The sequence below is a fragment of the Somniosus microcephalus genome, chromosome 20 (assembly GCF_052327205.1).
Source record: "Somniosus microcephalus isolate GS21.2 chromosome 20, FLI_Smic_1.0, whole genome shotgun sequence".
Lineage (NCBI taxonomy): Eukaryota > Metazoa > Chordata > Chondrichthyes > Squaliformes > Somniosidae > Somniosus > Somniosus microcephalus.
In genome coordinates, this window is record NC_141006.1 from 46,898,022 (window position 1) to 46,916,476 (window position 18,455).

The 18,455-nt window shown below is 47.2% G+C and overlaps 1 protein-coding gene across 3 annotated transcripts in view; it reads right to left on the reverse strand.

Annotated features, from left to right (window-relative positions):
* stpg1 (sperm-tail PG-rich repeat containing 1) overlaps positions 1 to 17,948 on the reverse strand; it is a 77,111-nt gene extending 59,163 nt beyond the window's left edge. For 2 of the 3 annotated variants that reach the window (XM_085962600.1, XM_085962601.1), the window contains exons 1-2: positions 17,845 to 17,948; positions 5,395 to 5,489 (exon numbers count right to left, since the gene is read on the reverse strand). The gene's annotated coding sequence lies outside the window, so the exon portion shown is untranslated. The remainder of the gene's footprint in view (positions 1 to 5,394; positions 5,490 to 17,844) is intronic. The other variant, XM_085962602.1, reaches the window with a different exon arrangement.
* Between the last annotated feature and the right edge of the window lie 507 nt (positions 17,949 to 18,455).

Genomic DNA, 18,455 nt, shown 5'->3' on the forward strand with positions numbered 1-18,455 from the left:
AGGGGTTCCCACACGCTGGAAATCAATTGCCCAATTAGGGGAAAATTGCATATTTTCCCCACATCAAATTGGAGTCGGGTGGCTAACACAAAAAGCGGCTGACACACCCCCAGCCCGCCCCAATGCCAAAATCGAGCCCAACATTTCAGGTCGATGACCCTTCGTCAGAACTGGAACTTTCCAGTTCTGAAGAAGGGTCATCAACCTGAAACGTTAACTCTGTTTCTCGCTCCACAGATGCTGCCTGACCTGCTGAGTATTTCCAGCATTTTCTGTTTTTATTTCAAATTTCCAGCATCCGCAGTATTTTGCTTTTGTAACAGAAATTACTGATATTCTTTTAGAACATTTTGTGCTCAAAAATCTAACATTATGACTAAAAAAATTTTTTAGGTATGAACTTCTTAAGTCACAATTGTACACCTACAATTATAAGGTTTTGAACGTGTTCTAAAGTCACAATTGTATTCCTACAGTTATAAGCTTTTGAATACATTGAAGTAAAATGGTATCACATTGTCAATGACATGATAGTCTATTCAGATAATTGGGATGTGATAGTTTATGCACAGAATATGCTGCTTCTGCAACAACAGAAAATGCTGATGATTTTTTTTTTAAACTGCTAATTGGAAAAATTGCAAATTGTTACAGGAAACTCTCTTTTAACTGGCACCTAAATATCCGGAAATCTCTCTTAACTGGCAAAATTCAGGAGTAGTTTCAGGTAAGTTTTACTATATGTTAGTGGCTGTGTAACAGGGACTCCTGGATCTGTGGCCGTGTAACTGGGACTCCTGCACAAGTGCCGTGTAACCGGGGCTCCTGCACCTGTGGCCGTGTATGGGGCTCTCGTACCTTGGTAAGTATACCTCTCTGTAATCCGGACTTTTTGATCAACCGGCACCACGCCGGTCCCGTCGGTGCCGGATAAAAAAGAGTTTCCTGTACTTTGGCTGAATAAAAATCTTGCCACATTATAGGCACTTCTATTATTTTTGTTGCAGCAGCCACTGGGAGTTGCCGTACCACAAGAGGGAGCAAGATACCCAGAGCTGAAGTGCACAGCACTGTTAATCATTGATTAGCTTGCAAATGAAGGTCTGCTAAGATTTTCCAATCACAGGTCTACAAGTAACAAGAAACCACTGTGCACATTCGGTGCCTTTTCCAGCAATTAAACCCAATACTGCAGAAAACTTTAGCAATGAGTTTCCAGATCAATGCAATCTAGCTGGCAGACAATTAGAAGTCAGAGAACCTATGACACGAGCAGCTCGAAGCAGTATTTCTTTTTGGACAAATTACGGGTTTGATGACTTGGTTGAAGGACAGTGTGTCAATAAAGGGCTCGGACTTTGATCAGGTCAAAATAAAGAAGAGGCGGAGGTCCACAAGTCAGAAAATAAAATGAACTAGACGAACTGAAAGGGAGCCAGTTAGTCAGCAATTGATGCCACTGGGAAAGCCAGGAGCAGAGCAGAAGAGGCTTAAAGCCTGGGTGAGTACTGTTTTATTGTGTTGGGAGAAAAAAAACTGAATAGAATAAAAATAAATTATAATAAAGTCTCCAGTTGAAATTTCCAAATAATCATTAGTTGCCAACTTGGCAAATGATAAACAAAGTTGAACAGTCACGAAAATCAAATAGGAATTTTGAAAAGGAAAATATTAGAAAGATTGTTTAAATCTAAACAAGTAAAGAAAAACACCATAACAACTGGAATTAAACAGTAAGTGAGAGAAATACTATGAAAAATTAAATTTGCTTTATAAAAACAAATAAAAGTAAAACAGCATTGTCTTTGAAAAGGCATCTATCTTTAAAATAAAGATACAGGATTCTTGCCTTGACAAGAACTGTATTTTTAGTGAAAAGTCTGGTCCCATTGTATTGGAAAAGGGATGCTAATTTTGCCGGGGGTAAAATCTCACAGCACAGTGTCACAGTTCTTCCTGGGCAATTCCAACCTTGGATCGGAGTAAAAGAATGGGGGAGGAATTGGAAAGCGCCGGCCTAGCGCCGCAAACAGGGCACAGGGACTGATCCCTGCACAGACAGACCTGAGGCCCGATCAAAATCTCACCTCTAATTTAAAGTAGCCCGGCAAGCTACAGGCACCTGCTGCGCATCCCCAGGCAGCTTGCTGGTGAAACGGACATAAAATTTGGCAGCGGCCCTCAGGAGGGTCCTAGGGAGGAGGGGGTGGGGGGGGGGTGAAGCGGTCAGGAGGGGGCCAAGCACAGGTCACCAACAGTCTTTGGGACTGCTGTGGAGACAGGAGGAGCAGTTATTCACGTTCAAGTAGGTATTTTTTTTTTTTACAAAACTCACCTTTTTGGTGCCAGCCTCAATGTGGTGCTGACTGCGTTCAGGGCAGTCCAATTTAGGGAAGGGCTCCTTAAAGAAGCATTAGGCCCCCTATTTGTACATTCAAAGGGCCTAACGCCTGGATGCCTCTGCTGCTGCCTTTACCAATATGGTGGGCGGCGCAATTGCGGTATGGAATGTGCGTGCGTATGCCACCCACCTTATTAGACGCTTAGATTCTCTGGTCATTATCACATTGCTGTCTGTGGGACCTTGCTGTGTGCAAATTGGCTGCCACGTTTCCCTAAGTCACAACAGTGACTACACCTCAAAAGTAGTTCTTAGGCTGCGAAGCACTTTGGGACTTTCTGAGATCGTGAAAGGTGCTATAGAAATGCAAGTTCTTTCTTTCTTCAGAATGGGCATAAAACGGGTGCAGCACCAATGAATTTCTAGGCCAATATCTTTTATAATTTAATGGAAAGTTATTACAATTATTACTGAGATCTAAGAAAATTATACAACACCAGTGTCCTAAATAAGTTTTTTTAATTAAATGCAGCTTCATCCTCTTTTTTTTTTTAAGGTGAGAAAATTGATTTTCTTTGTCAATTCTTTTGGTCTCCTCATCCCACACGAAATCCAATAGGAGAGCTAATCTGAAATTGGTTGCTGGCAGATGCACGAGCGGCTTGATGAGACTCTCCCTCTGGTTTTCCCTCTCTCCCTGTGGGAAAACACTTGTCCTCGCTGGAACCTTCCCTCCAGCAGCATGGCTGAAATTAGTATTTCAATGCATCGGGGTCGCTACTGCGCCTGCAACTAACTCTGTGGCTCAGTGGGCAGCACTCTTACCTCTAAGGCCAGAAGTTTGTGGGTTCAAGTCCCATTCCAGAGCCTTGAGAAATAAATTTTAGGCTGACACTCCAGTGCAGTACTGAGGGAGTGCCGCACTGTCGGAGGTGCCGTCTTTCAGATGAGACGTCAAACCGAAGCCCCGTCTCCCTCAGGTAAAAGATCCCATGGCATTATTTCGAAGAAGAGCTGGGGAGTTATCCCCGGTGTCCTGGCCAATATTTATCCCTCAATCAACATCACTAAAACAGATTATCTGGTCACTATCACATTGCTGTTTGTGGGAGCTTGCTGTGTGTAAATTGGTTGCCGTGTTTCCTACATTACAACAGTGATTACACTTCAAAAAGTACTTCATTGGCTATAAAGCGCTTTGGAACGTCCGATGGTCATGAAAGGCGCTATATAATTGTAAGACTTTCTTTTTTCTTTAACTGCTCCCTGACACAAGGACACCCCCAGTAATTGCTGTAAAAATATTTTCAAAAAGTCTTTATAAGACAAATATTAGATTTGTTAGATTTCTAACTGTCTCTATTTTAGTAAAGCAAATTTATACCCTGCTTTACCAAAAGCAAGATTCAGGCTGCAGTATCTCAGCTTGGACTGATTTTAGCAGTGTAAAAAGCATGAAATAAAAGTCAGCGTGAATGAATGGTGTGACGTTGTGTATGGTTCCAACCTTGCAGCAGTACAAAGGGCAGAACTAGAAGGTACTGTTAGGTGTTTCATAAATGCTTGAATCAATATAAAGATGTCACTTTAGCCACTGCAACCTCTAGAGATTGGCAATAAAACATTGTGTCATTGAACAGTCCTTGAGTGAGGGTCAATAGTGCAGACTATAGATGTTGGATAGTAGATAGAGTGAGGAATAATGATGATAATGGGCCTGAACAGCAAGCGGATGAAATGCACCATTAGACTTTCAGCAAACATGCACTTAAAGAGATTTCAGATTTTGTTTCCATTTAAGATCAGCTGTTTTAGTTATTAGCTGCTGTATTATGATAATATTGTTTATCAACACATACTACTTCAATGGGGTTGTAGCTACACTTGTGCTGGGGCAAGATAAATGACTAATACAAAACAGTGAGCTTATTATAAAAAATAGACTTTAGCTATCAGGATTAAATAGATGGTGAATGTGAGAGACCGATTATAGCTGACCTGCTGAGTATTTCCGGCATTTTCTGTTTTTATTTCAGATTTCCAGCATCTGCAGTATTTTGCTTTTGTAGAGGTGATAAAGATAGGGTAAGCAAAATTTCTCTGGACCTGTACGTTTTTGATATGAATTGGACCATTATCTGAAGGAAAATTATTTCCATATACTGATAGATGAAAAATTACAGGCAACTCCAAACAAGTTACTCGTATTATTTTAGGTGTCTCAACCAGATCAAAATGTGTTACTGTCTGATGCAAACACGTGGGCCTAGAAATAGAATAGGGCATGAACCAATTTCTAGGCCACGATATTTAGGATTGGTTTCACTATTGACCTAGAAGAAAGAAGCCTGGAGTGACATGATGATAAGCTTTATAATATTTCACCAACTCATACATTCTGTACGAAGGCTATATCCTGTCCAGCCATGTAATAAATATCTTCAAGATGATATTGACCCAGATAACTCAGCAGTGATCAGTAAAGTACATTCGGCCTCTTCAGTGGAGATACGTATTCTGTCAAATTGTTTGTTGTGACGTATTTGATTTTATAACAATAACAACAGCAAATTGCATTGATATAGCGCCTTTAACATAGTAAAACGTCCCAAGGCATTATCAAAGAAAATTTGACACCGAGCCACGTAAGCAGATATTAGGACAGATTGACTAAAAGCTTGGTCAAAGAGGTAGGTTTTAAGGAGCATCTTAAAGGAGGAGAGAGCGGTAGAGAGGTGGAGAGGTTTAGGATGGGAATTCTGACTTGTGTTAAACTGTTTACAGATGCAAAATTTGTTTTCAAATGGGAGGAGATTATATTTAATGAATTATTGTAGCCCAAAAACTCAATTAATTAAAGTCGGGTTTTTTTCTGTCAGTTTGTCGCTGTGATGATATAACATGCGAGATGAGCACCTCATTAGTCCAGCCCTTGCCCAGCGGAAAATCACTCCAAGAGTGCTGAACATGGGAGGAAGCTGAACCAGGGTACAAAACAGTATAACACAAGTCAGAAGAAGTCATCATCAAACTGTACAGTTCTCTGGTCAGACCTTGAGTACTATGGCCGTGATTTCGCCAGCGGAGGCGGGATCGCGTCGGGAGAGGTGGATGGCGGGTTCCGGTCCCGTTCCCGGCTGCAGCCGCTCTGTAAAAAGGATTTTCCATTAATAGGGCTTGTTAATCCGTCATTTGATGACGTGTCATCAGCCAGTTTCCTTAAAGGGACCATGTCCACATTCATTTTGACAGTTGTGCTGTCAGTGTTCTACAGCATTGAGGTGCTGCAAACACTGACAAGCACTGCACAAAGGTGCACGGCTACACCCAGGCTCTTGCATGACTTCCTCCATATGCTTATGGAGGGAGTCACAGCACACAGGGAGGTCCTCTTCCCTTCCAAAGGTGGAAGAGACCTCCCCAGGACACCAACACAGCCTGGTTGCACATTGCACAGGAGGACACAAGCAGGGATGTCGCCAGGAATACCAGGCTGCAGTGGCGCAAACCTTTCAATGATCTCAGTAGATCACAAAACGTTACTGCAAAGCCACACTCAACCTCATCCTGCTGTGCCACTCATCATATCCCCATAACTCTGCCTTCCCTACCCTACTCCTGCGCATCCTTACACCAACTTACCTTATACCTCCAACCATCCCTCTCTATCTACATTATCACTTCCTCATCTCACTAGCCATCCCTCACACTCACCCTCATCCTAGTGCAATCATACCAACTAACAACGCACAAGGGTAGGCACTTGGGTGTTCATGTAAAGCTTCTGTTAATGTGTTGTCAAACATTGAATTCTTTATTTTCAACACTTTGCCTTATTATACAGATCTGTGCTCACCCTTGGAAGTGTTTTAGTGAGTTGCAGTGAATGGTAAGACATAATGTTATCCCCCGCAATGGTGATGAGTGTGAAAGGAATGGCTTGGTCATTGTGGGAATGCTTTATGGTGATGGTGTGGGGTGGTGTTAACCTGGGGCATCATGTGACAGCCAGGGTGTACAGCATCAAGTGAAGTAAATCCGGCCATGGTGATGCCATCGCTGGCCTCCCGGGCAGCAATGTTGTCGGGTGCTGATGCCCTGTGTCTTGTGCAGCATCAGGTGATTGCGGAGAAGGTTGGTATTGTTGGTGATGTTGGTGTGCCTGGTGATGTTGGTGTTGGGGCTAATCGTGGAGGGATTCAGAGGACCAAGGTGATATTTTTTCAAGGGCACCGATGTTGCTGGAATAGATGGCAGCTGAAGTTGAGATGACAGAAGCGATCTGTCAATGGTGAGAGAGCTTGCTCCAAGGAGGTGACAGTGGATAGAGCGTTTACTCCAAACACTTCCAAACTGCATACAGCTCAAAAGTTTCTTCCAAGTCCTGAAGGCTCAAGCTTCTGACATTAGAAAATGACCAGCTGTGAAATGGTAGCTTTCATACCACTTTTGCAGCTGTCACCTATTCACAGCAATGGGGAGATATAGGGGTTGATTTTCAGTGTGCCGTGAGGTGGGCTTTTAGGCGTGCGGGGGGCTAAAATCCCAAATTCGGGGGTCCCAACACCATCCCGCTAAAAAACCCGCCAAAACAGGTAGTTAACAAGCAGTTTTTAGCCTAATCCCTATTTTGAAGGGTGTCGTGTGGGATTCCCGATGGCTCCAAACCACACCAGGTTAGAGGAGTCGGGCCGTCAGGTTGAAGGACTTGGAGGGGTCGAGATGTCGGTGTTCAGGTGAGTGATGGGTGCATGAGTGCAAAGGTAAGTGTGTTTGGTGTGTCTAAAGTGTGTAATGGTGTGGAGATGCCGGTGTTGGACTGGGGTGGACAAATGTAAGAAGTCACACAACACCAGGTTATAGTCCAACAGCTTTATTTGAAATCACAAGCTTTCGGAGTGCTGCTCCTTCGTCAGGTGAAGTGGAGAAATGCATAAAGACACAGCTTATATAGTCAGAGAATAATGTCAGATGTTTACAGGTAATCTTTCCAACTACCATTTATCACACCTCGGCAGAGAGATAATCACAGCAATCAAAGGTGTGAATGTGTCCAAACAGGCCAGTCAGGAAAACATTACATCAAAGAACAATGAGATGAGGTCACAAGGGATCAAATGTTGCAGATGCTGGGGTCTGTATGAAAAACAAAAAACAGACCAAAAACATTTTTTTTTGCTGGAAATCACAGCAGGTATGGCCGCATCTGTGTAGAGAGAACAAGCCAACGATGACTCGAGTCTGGATGACCCTACGTCAGGTGGGGTTACATGTAGCGTGACATGAACCCAAGATCCCGGTTGAGGCCGTCCTCATGGGTGCGGAACTTGGCTATCAGTTTCTGCTCGACGATTTTGCGTTGTCGTGTGTCTCGAAGGCCACCTTGGAGAATGCTTACCCGAAGATCGGAGGCTGAATGCCTCCCCTGCCGCTTGGTGTCGGGTCTGTTCTGAAATTGCAGACCCGACACTCTGGAAACCTACATGGAGGCGAGTTCGCAGCGGGTTCCAATTTTGACAGCGGACCCGCCCCCAACCCGCACTCTGAGCGCCGGCAAAATTCAGCCCTATGTCTTATTCTAGTCACCGAGAAACAAGAGAGGCACTCAAGCAACTGGACTGTTCCCTAGTGCTATGGGTCTAAGTTTATGACAAAAGACTGGAGAAACCTGGAAACAAGGCATCAGAGAAGTGATTTTAGAGAGGTATATCGATAGTATAAAACAGGTCCATCTGGAACATTATTCTAAATTAAACTCTGGAGTAGGACAGGAGACACAGGGCTAGATTTTCGGGGAGCCGTCAGGCGGGGTTTCAGGCGTGTGGGGGGGGGAAATCCCGAATTTGGGGGTCCCGACACCATCCCGCCCAAAACCCCGCCCCACGTAAGTTTCAGGGGCGGCGGGTACCCGCCCCGCACTGGGACCCGCCAAAACCAGGCGGGAAGGGATTAGTGCCAATTAACTGCCTGTTAACAGGTAGTTAACAGGCAGTTTTTAGCCTAATCCCTATTTTGAGGGGTTTCGTGTGGGTTTCTCGACGGCTCCAAACCACGCCAGGTTGGAGCGGCGGGCCGTCAGGTTGAAGGAGTTGGAGGGGTCGCGATGTCGGTGCTCAGGTGAGTGATGGGTGCATGAGTGTAAAGGTTGATATACCTATCAATTCGTCCAATGAAAAGCGACGAGTTAAGAAAGTAACTATAGGTTTTTATTGACTAAATAACAGAGCCCACCCTCGTGGGTGATCGGATCCAAGAAGGAGGAATACCAGCCAGTCGACCACCTTTATACCTGGGCAGGTAGGTGGAGCCATGGGCGGAGTCGGCAGTGGTCAGCCCAGGTATAGCAGCGTGACAAGAGGCGACCTCGTACAGTGATACAACAATGTGAACAGTGATAACTATAGGGAAACGATCTAACAGTGATAACTATAGTGTAACGATAGTGAACGGTAAAAGTGGTTTACCACAAAGGTAAATGTGTTTGGTGTGTCTTAAGTGTGTAAAGAACTTTTACTTACCTGTACTTACCTTCACAGCCTTTCTTCCTGTAGCCGTCGAGGGCGCATCACTCAGCCGGTAATTAAAGCTGAACGGCTGCGATCTGTCAAAAGTGACAGCCTTCAGCTTTGAGTGCTGCTGAGAGTTCTAAATGAGTCTGCGCAGAGGGACTCATGTCAGAACTCAGACTGTCAGTGTTTCACAGCTTCAAACAGCTGTGAAACACTGATATTTCATCTGCCAAGATCTCTTGACAGATGAAATTTCAGTCTGTGACGTCACCTGTTGCCGGGTGGCCCTTAATTGGCCTGCTGAGCCCGCTGGGCAGGCTCAACAAGGTCAATCAAGTCAAAATCGCGTGGATTGGCCGGATGTCGAAGTAGGCGGGTCAGAAACCTGAAAGGGGAAGTCTCGCCTTCTTCCTGACAGGTTCGACAAAATCTACCCCACAGGTTCAAAATAGTAAAAGGTAACATTAGGACTGATGTTAGGAGGTTCTTCTTCATACAGAGAAAGGCAGCAGCAGCCAACTTCCTGGCACCAGGGGTGCTTCTGCTGCTCAGGAAGGGAGGAAAAAGAGTGGGAGAGCAATAGTGGTAGGGGATTCTATCGTAAGGGGAACAGATAGGCGTTTCTGTGGCCGTAGACGTGACTCCAGGATGGTTTGTTGCCTCCCTGGTGCCAGGGTCAAGGATGTCACTGAACGGCTGCAGGACATTCTGAAGGGGGAGGGTGAACAGGCAGAGGTCGTGGTTCATATTGGGACCAACGACATAGGTAGGAAGAGGGATGAGGTCCTGCAGCAAGAATTTAGGGAGCTAGGTAGTAGATTAAAGAGTAGGACCTCAAAGGTTGTAATCTCTGGATTACTCCCGGTGCCACGTGCGAGTGAGTATAGGAATAGGAGGATAGAGCAGATGAATGCGTGGCTAAAGAGTTGGTGCAGGGGGGAGGGCTTTCGTTTCCTGGAGCACTGGGCCTGCTTCTGGGGAAGGTGGGACTTGTACAAGTCGGACGGGTTGCACCTGAACCAGAGCGGGACAAATATCCTTGCGGGGAGGTTTGCTAGCACTGTTCGGGGGGGTTTAAACTAAAATGGCAGGGTGTTGGGAACCTGAGCAAGGAGACAGAGGAAAGGAAAACAGGGATAAAAGCAAAAGATAGGAAGCAGAAAAACAAAAGTGGCAGTCAGAGAAATCAACGGTTTAAATCAAACGTGGCCACAGTAAATAATAATTCTAATAGGTCTAAGAGCGTTAAAAAAACAAGCCTGAAGGCTTTGTGTCTTAATGCGAGGAGCATTTGTAATAAGGTGGATGAATTGGCTGCGCAAATAGAGGTAAACGAATATGATTTGGTTGGGATTACGGAAACATGGCTCAAGGATGGCCGAGACTGGGAACTCAACATCCAAGGGTATTCGATATTCAGGAAAGATAGGCAAAAAGGAAAAGGAGGTGGGGTAGCATTACTGGTTAAAGAAGGGATTAATACAATTGTAATGAAGGATATTAGCTCTGATGATGTGGAATCTGTATGGGTAGAATTGAGAAATACTAAGGGGAAAAAAACATTAGTGGGAGTGGTATATAGACCTCCAAACAGTAAGGCGGAGGTTGGGGATGGCATTAAAAGGGAAATTAAAGAAGCGTGCAATAAGGGCACAGCAGTCATCATGGGTGACTTTAATCGACATATAGATTGGGCCAACTGATGCACTATCAACAACACCAAAGACTACGAGTTGAACTTATACGGAGTAGGCTTTTATTGACTAAGAACTGGAGCATGCCTCTGCTAGTGGATCCATCCTAAGAGCTCCCGGGGGAAGGGTGGTGAGTTACCTTTATACCCGGGCTTAGGGGTAGAGCCAGGGGCGGAGACATGCCCGGACCTGTACAGAGTTAACAGTGGTTTACCACACAGACATGTACAGAGTTAGCAGTGGTTTACCACATTCACCCCTCGTTTAAAAAAAGAGTCCGGCGGGGTGAAGTGTTTCAAAAGTTCGTATACGGAAGTCTCTCCGGGGGTCTTGTCTGCCGTAATGATCTTCGTGGTGTCGGTTGCAGCGGTTCTTTGCCCGCGGCCGCTTCTCGCGTAGGACGGAGCACTGACGTGTCGTCCTCTCGGGGTAGGGATGGCACCGGCATGTCGTCAGATCGTGGTAGACACCCCGGTGGTGCGTCGTGGGTAGTGGTGGTGGGTGGAGGTAGTGGATGGTGATCGATGGTGTTTCGGGTGGTACCTGAGGGTGCGAGGTCTCGAATTGAGACTGTGTCCTCCCGCCCGTCAGGATATGCCACGTAGGCGTACTGTGGGTTGGCGTGGAGGAGGTGAACCTTTTCGACCAGGGGGTCCGTCTTATGGCTCCTCACGTGTTTCCTGAGCAGGACGGGTCCCGGAGACGTCAGCCATGGCGGTAGTGATGTCCCCGAGGTGGATTTCCTGGGGAAGACAAACATCTTCTTGTGAGGGGTGGCGTTTGTGGCAGTAGAGAGCAGTGATCGTATGGAGTGGAGCGCATCGGGGAGGACACCTTGCCAGCGGGAGATTGGGAGGCCCTTGGATTTTAGGGCGAGCATGGCGGTCTTCCACACCGTTGCGTTCTCCCTCTCTACCTGTCCGTTACCCCGGGGGTTGTAGCTGGTAGTCCTGCTCGTGGCTATGCCCTTCTCGAGCAGGTACTGGCGCAGCTCGTCGCTCATGAACGACGAGCCCCTGTCGCTGTGGATGTAATTGGGGAAGCCAAATATGGCGAACAGGTCATTGAGGCACCTGATGACTGTGGCGCTGGTCATGTCCGGGCAGGGGATGGCGAAGGGGAAACGGGAGTACTCGTCAATAATATTGAGGAAGTACGTGTTGCGGTCAGAGGAGGGAAGGGGCCCCTTGAAATCGACGCTGAGACGTTCGAAGGGGCGGGTGGCTTTAATCAGGTGTGCCCTGTCTGGCCTATAAAAATGCGGTTTGCATTCGGCGCAGACCTGGCAGTTCCTGGTCATGGTCCTGACCTCCTCGATGGAGTAAGGCAGGTTGCGAGCTTTAATAAAATGGAAGAACCTGGTGACCCCCGGGTGGCAGAGATCATTGTGGAGGGTCCGTAGCCTATCGACTTGTGCGTTGGCACATGTCCCACGGGATAGGGCGTCTGGGGGCTCATTAAGTTTCCCGGGCCGGTATAAGATATCGTAGTTGTAGGTGGATAACTCGATCCTCCACCGTAATATCTTATCATTTTTGATTTTCCCTCTTTGTCTGTTGTTAAACATAAATGCTACTGACCGTTGGTCAGTGAGCAGGGTGAAACGTTTACCAGCCAGGTAATGCCTCCAGTGCCGTACAGCCTCCACTATCGCCTGGGCCTCCTTCTCGACTGAGGAGTGTCGAATTTCAGGGCCCTGGAGGGTCCGTGAAAAGAAGGCCACAGGTCTCCCTGCCTGGTTAAGGGTTGCGGCTAGGGCGAAGTCGGATGCATCGCTCTCCAATTGGAAAGGGATGGACTCATCCACTGCGTGCATTGTGGCCTTCGCAATGTCCTCTTTTATGAGGGTGAAGGCCGCACGGGCCTCTGCCGTCAGGGGGAAGGAGGTTGACTTGATGAGGGGCCGGGCTTTGTCCGCATAGTTGGGCACCCACTGGGCGTAGTAAGAGAAGAACCCTAGGCATCTCTTCAGGGCTTTTAGGCAGTGGGGGAGGGGTAGTTCCAGGAGGGGGCGCATTCGGTCGGGGTCGGGGCCGATGACTCCGTTTTCCACCACGCAGCCAAGAATAGCGAGGCGCGTGGTGCGGAACATACATTTTTCTCTGTTGTATGTCAGATTCAGCCATTGGGCCGTACGGAGGAATTTTTCTAGGTTGGCGTCGTGGTCATGCCGGTCATGGCCGCAGATGGTGACGTTGTCTAGATAGGGGAAGGTGGCCTGCAGCGCGTTCTGGTCAACCATCCGGTCCATCTCCCTTTGGAAGACCGAGACCCCGTTGGTGACGCCGAAGGGGACTCGGAGGAAGTGGTAGAGGCGACCGTCAGCCTCGAAGGCCGTGTACTGGTGGTCCTCAGGCCCGATGGGGAGCTGGTGGTATGCCGACTTCAGATCAATCATCGAGAATACCCGGTATTGTGCTATCTGGTTGACCATGTCAGACATGCGGGGAAGCGGGTATGCGTCTAATTGCGTATATCGATTGATCCTCTGGCTGTAATCAATAACCAGGCGCTGTTTTTCGCCGGTCTTCACTACCACCACTTGGGCTCGCCATGGGCTGGTGCTGCCCTCGATAATCCCTTCCCTCAGGAGTCTTTCTACTTCTGATTTAATAAAGCTCCTATCCCCGGCACTGTACCGCCTGCTTTTAGTAGCAATTGGCTTGCAGTCTTTGGCGAGGTTAGCGAACAACGGGGGGGGTTTGACCTTCAGGGTGGACAGGCTGCATACTTTGCGCGGCGCCGTGTTTAAATTCTGCCGGCTGCAGACTGTAAGTGGGAGCAGGGGCCCGCCATATGCCATCGTGACGCTCTCCAAATGGCACTGGAAGTCTAATCCTTGCAGTACGGGAGCGCAGAGCTGTGGCAGGACGAGGAATTTAAAATCTCTGTACTCCACGCCGTTCACTGTCAGAGTCGCTACACAGTAGCCGCCGACGTCCGCCATATGGGACTTTGAGGCCATAAAGACCTGGTGGCGTGTGGGCATAACCGATAGGGAGTAGCGTCGCACCGTGTCGGGGTGGATGAAGCTCTCCGTGCTTCCGCAGTCGAAAAGGCAATTTGTGGCATGGCCATTTACCTTTACGTTCATCATGGACCTGGCTAGTTGATGGGGCCTAGATTGGTCCAGGGTGATGGAGGCCATCGTCGAGGTCGGTGGGTCGCTGTAGTATTCGCCCGCGCCGGGGGCCTGGTCCCGAAATGGTGTCCAAGATGGCGGCTCCCCCGCGGCTGGTGGTGCCCAAAATGGCGGCCCGCACGGCTCACACGTGGTTGGTGGGGTCCAAAATGGCGGCCTGCATGGTTCATACGCGGCGCTGCTGGAATTGGGGGTCGATTTCACCCTGCACACTCTCGCGTAGTGGCCTTTCTTGCCGCATTTGGAGCAGGTCGCGTCCTTTGCTGGGCATTGCTGTCTGGGGTGCTTGGCCTGGCCGCAGAAGTAGCATTTCTGGCCTCTGGTCATTGCAGCTGTAGTTGGGCTGCTGGCGGCTTGTGGCCTTACCGGGTCCCAAGATGGCTGCTCCCGTGACATCCACATGGCCATCCAGTCAGGGGGGTAGGCGTACATGTTCTGGAGGGCCACGTCTAACGAGTTAGCGAGGGCCACCGTCTTCTGCAGGTCGAGCCCCCTCTGTTCCAGCAGCCTCTGCCGTGTATAGTTGGACCTGATGCCGGCTACGTAGGCGTCTCGGATCAGGTCTTCCGTGCATTCCTTGGCCGTCACCGCTTTGCAATTACAGGCCCGGCCGAGGACGCTCAGTGCCAGTAAATATTCGGCGCCCGATTCCCCGGGGCGCTGTTTTCGGGTAGCCAGGAGGTGTCTGGCGTAGACCTCGTTAACAGGCCTCACGTATTGTTCCTTTAGCGTCGCGATGGCGGTCGCGTAAGTTGTGGCGTCTCGGATGATTGAGTAGACTCGGTGGCTCACCCGTGAGTTCAAGACAAGCCGTTTCGCGTCATCTGTAGTGACAGTGGTGCTGGAGGCCTCCAGGAAGGCTTCGAAACAGCTCAGCCAGTGTTCAAAGTTATTGGCTGCATCTGCTGCTTGACGATCCAGGTCTAAACGTTCCGGCTTCAAGATTTGCTCCATGTCGAAAATTTAGTCAATAAAATTGATGCACTATCAACAACACCAAAGACTACGAGTTGAACTTATACGAAGTAGGCTTTTATTGACTAAGAACTGGAGCATGCCTCTGCTAGTGGATCCATCCTAAGAGCTCCCGGGGGAAGGGTGGTGAGTCACCTTTATACCCGGGCTTAGGGGTGGAGCCAGGGGCGGAGACATGCCCGGACCTGTACAGAGTTAACAGTGGTTTACCACACAGACATGTACAGAGTTAGCAGTGGTTTACCACACCAACCAAATTAGTAACAATACTGTGGAGGAGGAATTCCTGGAGTGTTTACGGGATGGTTTCCTGGACCAATATGTCGAGGAACCAACCAGAGATCAGGCCATCTTAGACTGGGTATTATGTAACAAGAAAGGATTAATTAGCAATCTTGTTGTACGAGGCCCCTTGGGTCGGAGCGATCATAATATGATTGAATTCTTCATTAAGATGGAGAATGAAGTAGTTGACTCAGAGACAAGGGTCCTCAATTTAAATAAAGGAAACTACGATGGTCTGAGGAGTGAGTTGGGTAGGATTGATTGGGGAATGGCACTCAAAGGGTCGACGGTGGATAGGCAATGGCAAACATTCAAAGACCAAATGGATGAGCTACAGAATTTGTTCATCCCAGTTTGGCATAAAAATAAAACAAAAAAGGTGACTCAACTGTGGATAACAAGGGAAATTAGGGATAGCATAAGATCCAAGGAGAGGACATATAAATTGGCTAGAAAAAGCAATAATCCTGAGGATTGGGAGCAGTTTAGGAGTCAACAAAGGAGGACAAAGAGATTCATTAAGAAAGGGAAAATAGAATTTGAGAGTAAGCTAGCAAGGAACATAAAAACTGACTGTAAAAGCTTTTATAGATATGTGAAGAGAAAAAGATTGGGCAAGTCAAGCCCCTTACAGTCAGAATCAGGGGAATTTATAGTGGGAAACAAGGAAATGGCAGCCCAACTAAATACATACTTTGGTTCTGTCTTCACAAAGGAGGACACAAATAACCTCCCAGAGATGCCGGGGAACATAAGGTCTGATGAAAGGGAGGAACTGAAAGAAATCAGTATTTGTAGGAAAATGGTGTTAGGAAAATTGATGGGACTGAAGGCCGATAAATCCCCAGGGCCTGATGGTCTACATCCCAGGGTACTTAAGGAAGTGGCCCTAGAGATAGTAGATGCATTGCTGGTCATCTTCCAGAACTCGATAGACTCTGGAACGGTACCCATGGATTGGAGGGTAGCTAATGTTACCCCACTATTCAAAAAAGGTGGTAGAGAAAAAGCGGGGAATTATAAACCGGTAAGCCTGACATCAGTAGTGGGGAAAATGCTAGAGTCCATTATAAAAGATGTAATAGCAGAGCACTTGGAAAGCAGTGACAGGATCGGACAAAGTCAACATGGATTTACAAAAGGTAAATCATGCTTGACTAATCTACTGGAATTTTTTGAGGATGTAACTGGTAAAATAGATAAGGGAGAACCAGTGGATGTGGTGTATTTGGACTTTCAGAAGGCTTTCGATAAGGTCCCACATAAGAGATTAGCGTGCAAAATTAAGGCACATGGGATTGGGGGCAAGGTATTGACTTGGATAGAAAACTGGTTGGCGGACAGAAAGCAAAGAGTTGGAATAAACGAGTCATTTTCCGAGTGGCAGGCAGTGACTAGTGGGGTACCACAAGGATCGGTTCTAGGACCCCAGCTGTTCACAATATATATTAATGATCTGGACGAGGGAATTGAATGTAATATCTCCAAATTTGCAGACGACACAAAGCTGGGTGGGAGGGTAAGCTGTGAGGAGAATGTCGTGAAACTCCAGTACGATTTGGACAGGTTGGGTGATTGGGCAGAAACATGGCAAATGCACTATAATGTGGATAAATTTGAGGTTATCCACTTTGGTGGCAAAAACAGGAAGGCAGATTATTATTTGAATAGCAATAGATTGAGAGAAGGGGAAGTGCAGAGACCTGGGTGTTATTGTGCACCAGTCGCTGAAGGTAAGCATGCAGGTGCAGCAGGCGGTTAAGAAGGCAAATGGTATGTTGGCCTTCGTAGCAAGAGGGTTTGAGTACAGGAACAAGGATGTCTTGCTACAGTTGTACAGGGCCTTGGTGAGACCGCACCTTGAGTATTGCGTGCAGTTTTGGTCACCTTACCTGAGGAAGGACATTCTTGCCATGGAGGGAGTGCAGCGAAGATTCACCAGCCTGATACCTGGGATGGCAGGAATGACGTATGAGGAGAGATTGTGTCGATTGGGCTTATACTCACTGGAGTTTAGAAGATTGAGAGGGGATCTCATCGAAACCTATAAAATTCTGTCAGGTCTGGACAGACTAGATGCAGGAAGGATGTTTCTGATGGCCGGGGAGTCCAGAACCAGGGGTCATAGTCTAAGGATAAGTGGTAAGCCATTTAGGACTGAAATTAGGAGGAATTTCTTCACCCAGAGAATGGTGAACCTGTGGAATTCTCTGCCACAGAGGGCGGTGGAGGCCAGTTCATTAAATATATTCAAGAAAGAGTTGGATATATTTCTTGAGGCTAAAGGGATCAAGGGATATGGGGAGAAGGCAGGGACAGGGTACTGAAATTGGATGATCAGCCATGATCTCATTGAATGGCAGAGCAGGCTCGAAGGGCCGAATGGCCTACTCCTGCTCCTATCTTCTATGTTTCTATGATCAACATGAGTTACAGGCAGAGTGGTAGAGGCAAAAGCAATGGAGTCATTTAAGAAACAACTAGATCCAGCAATGGGAGAAATGTGGGGTTGTACTGGATGGATGAATTAAGATGGGCCGAATGACCTTCATCATTCATTGATATCTTGAGGAGTCAATCTTCAGGAAAAGACATTGGCAAGAAGTAAAAAGCATAAAAGTTTGATTTTGTTTGTGCTACTTTCTTGACGTGTTATAAATTTTTCATATAAAACTGTAGTGATGTATCCCCACTGAATTATTTTTGCATTCCCGGGATAAAAACGTGTTATTTTTTTGTTAAAAAAAATCAATTTTATAACATTCTGTTCGCTTGAACACCTGTGAGTCCTAAGATTAAAATGTTGCCAGTCACGGAGCTATCAACAATTCACATAATAAACGAGCGTCCTTTTCTCCAACCCAACGCTATCAGTGCATTGCGGAAAGGTCCTCTTACCTGGTACTTTTTGCCCCCACCGATCTTTTGCTCCTTTATTCTGGCTGCGCTTCATCTCGCGGCAGCAGCGAGATGTTTATTTCGGTCTCCAAGGCAACGGCTCAGCCAGCCGGACTTCCTGATCGATGACAATGGCTGTCGCCTTCAGTCCCAATACGTGAAAGGCGCAGTGACTCCAGCAATCAACCAGCTCCTGTAAACAGGGGCCAGGATTGTGTGCTGTGGGAATAAAGCTGCCAAATATTGAGTAGCGTGGAGGCAATGGAGTTCAATAGAATAAAATAAACATCTATTTACATTGCTATCATAGAATGATACAGCAACAGAAGGAGGCCATTCGGCCCTTCGTGCCTGTGCTGGCCCTTTGGTAGGGCTATCCAATTCGTCCCACTCCCCTACTAGTACCCCATAGCCCTGTAAATGTTTTCCCTTCAAGTATTTATCCAATTCCCTTTTGAAAGTTACCATTGAATCTGCTTCCATCACCCTTTTCAGGCAGTGCATTCCAGATCATAACAACTCGCTGTGTAAAAAAAAAATTCCTCATGTCGCCTCTGGTTCTTTTGCCAATCGCCTTAAATCTGTGTCTGCTGGTTACCGACCTTTCTGCC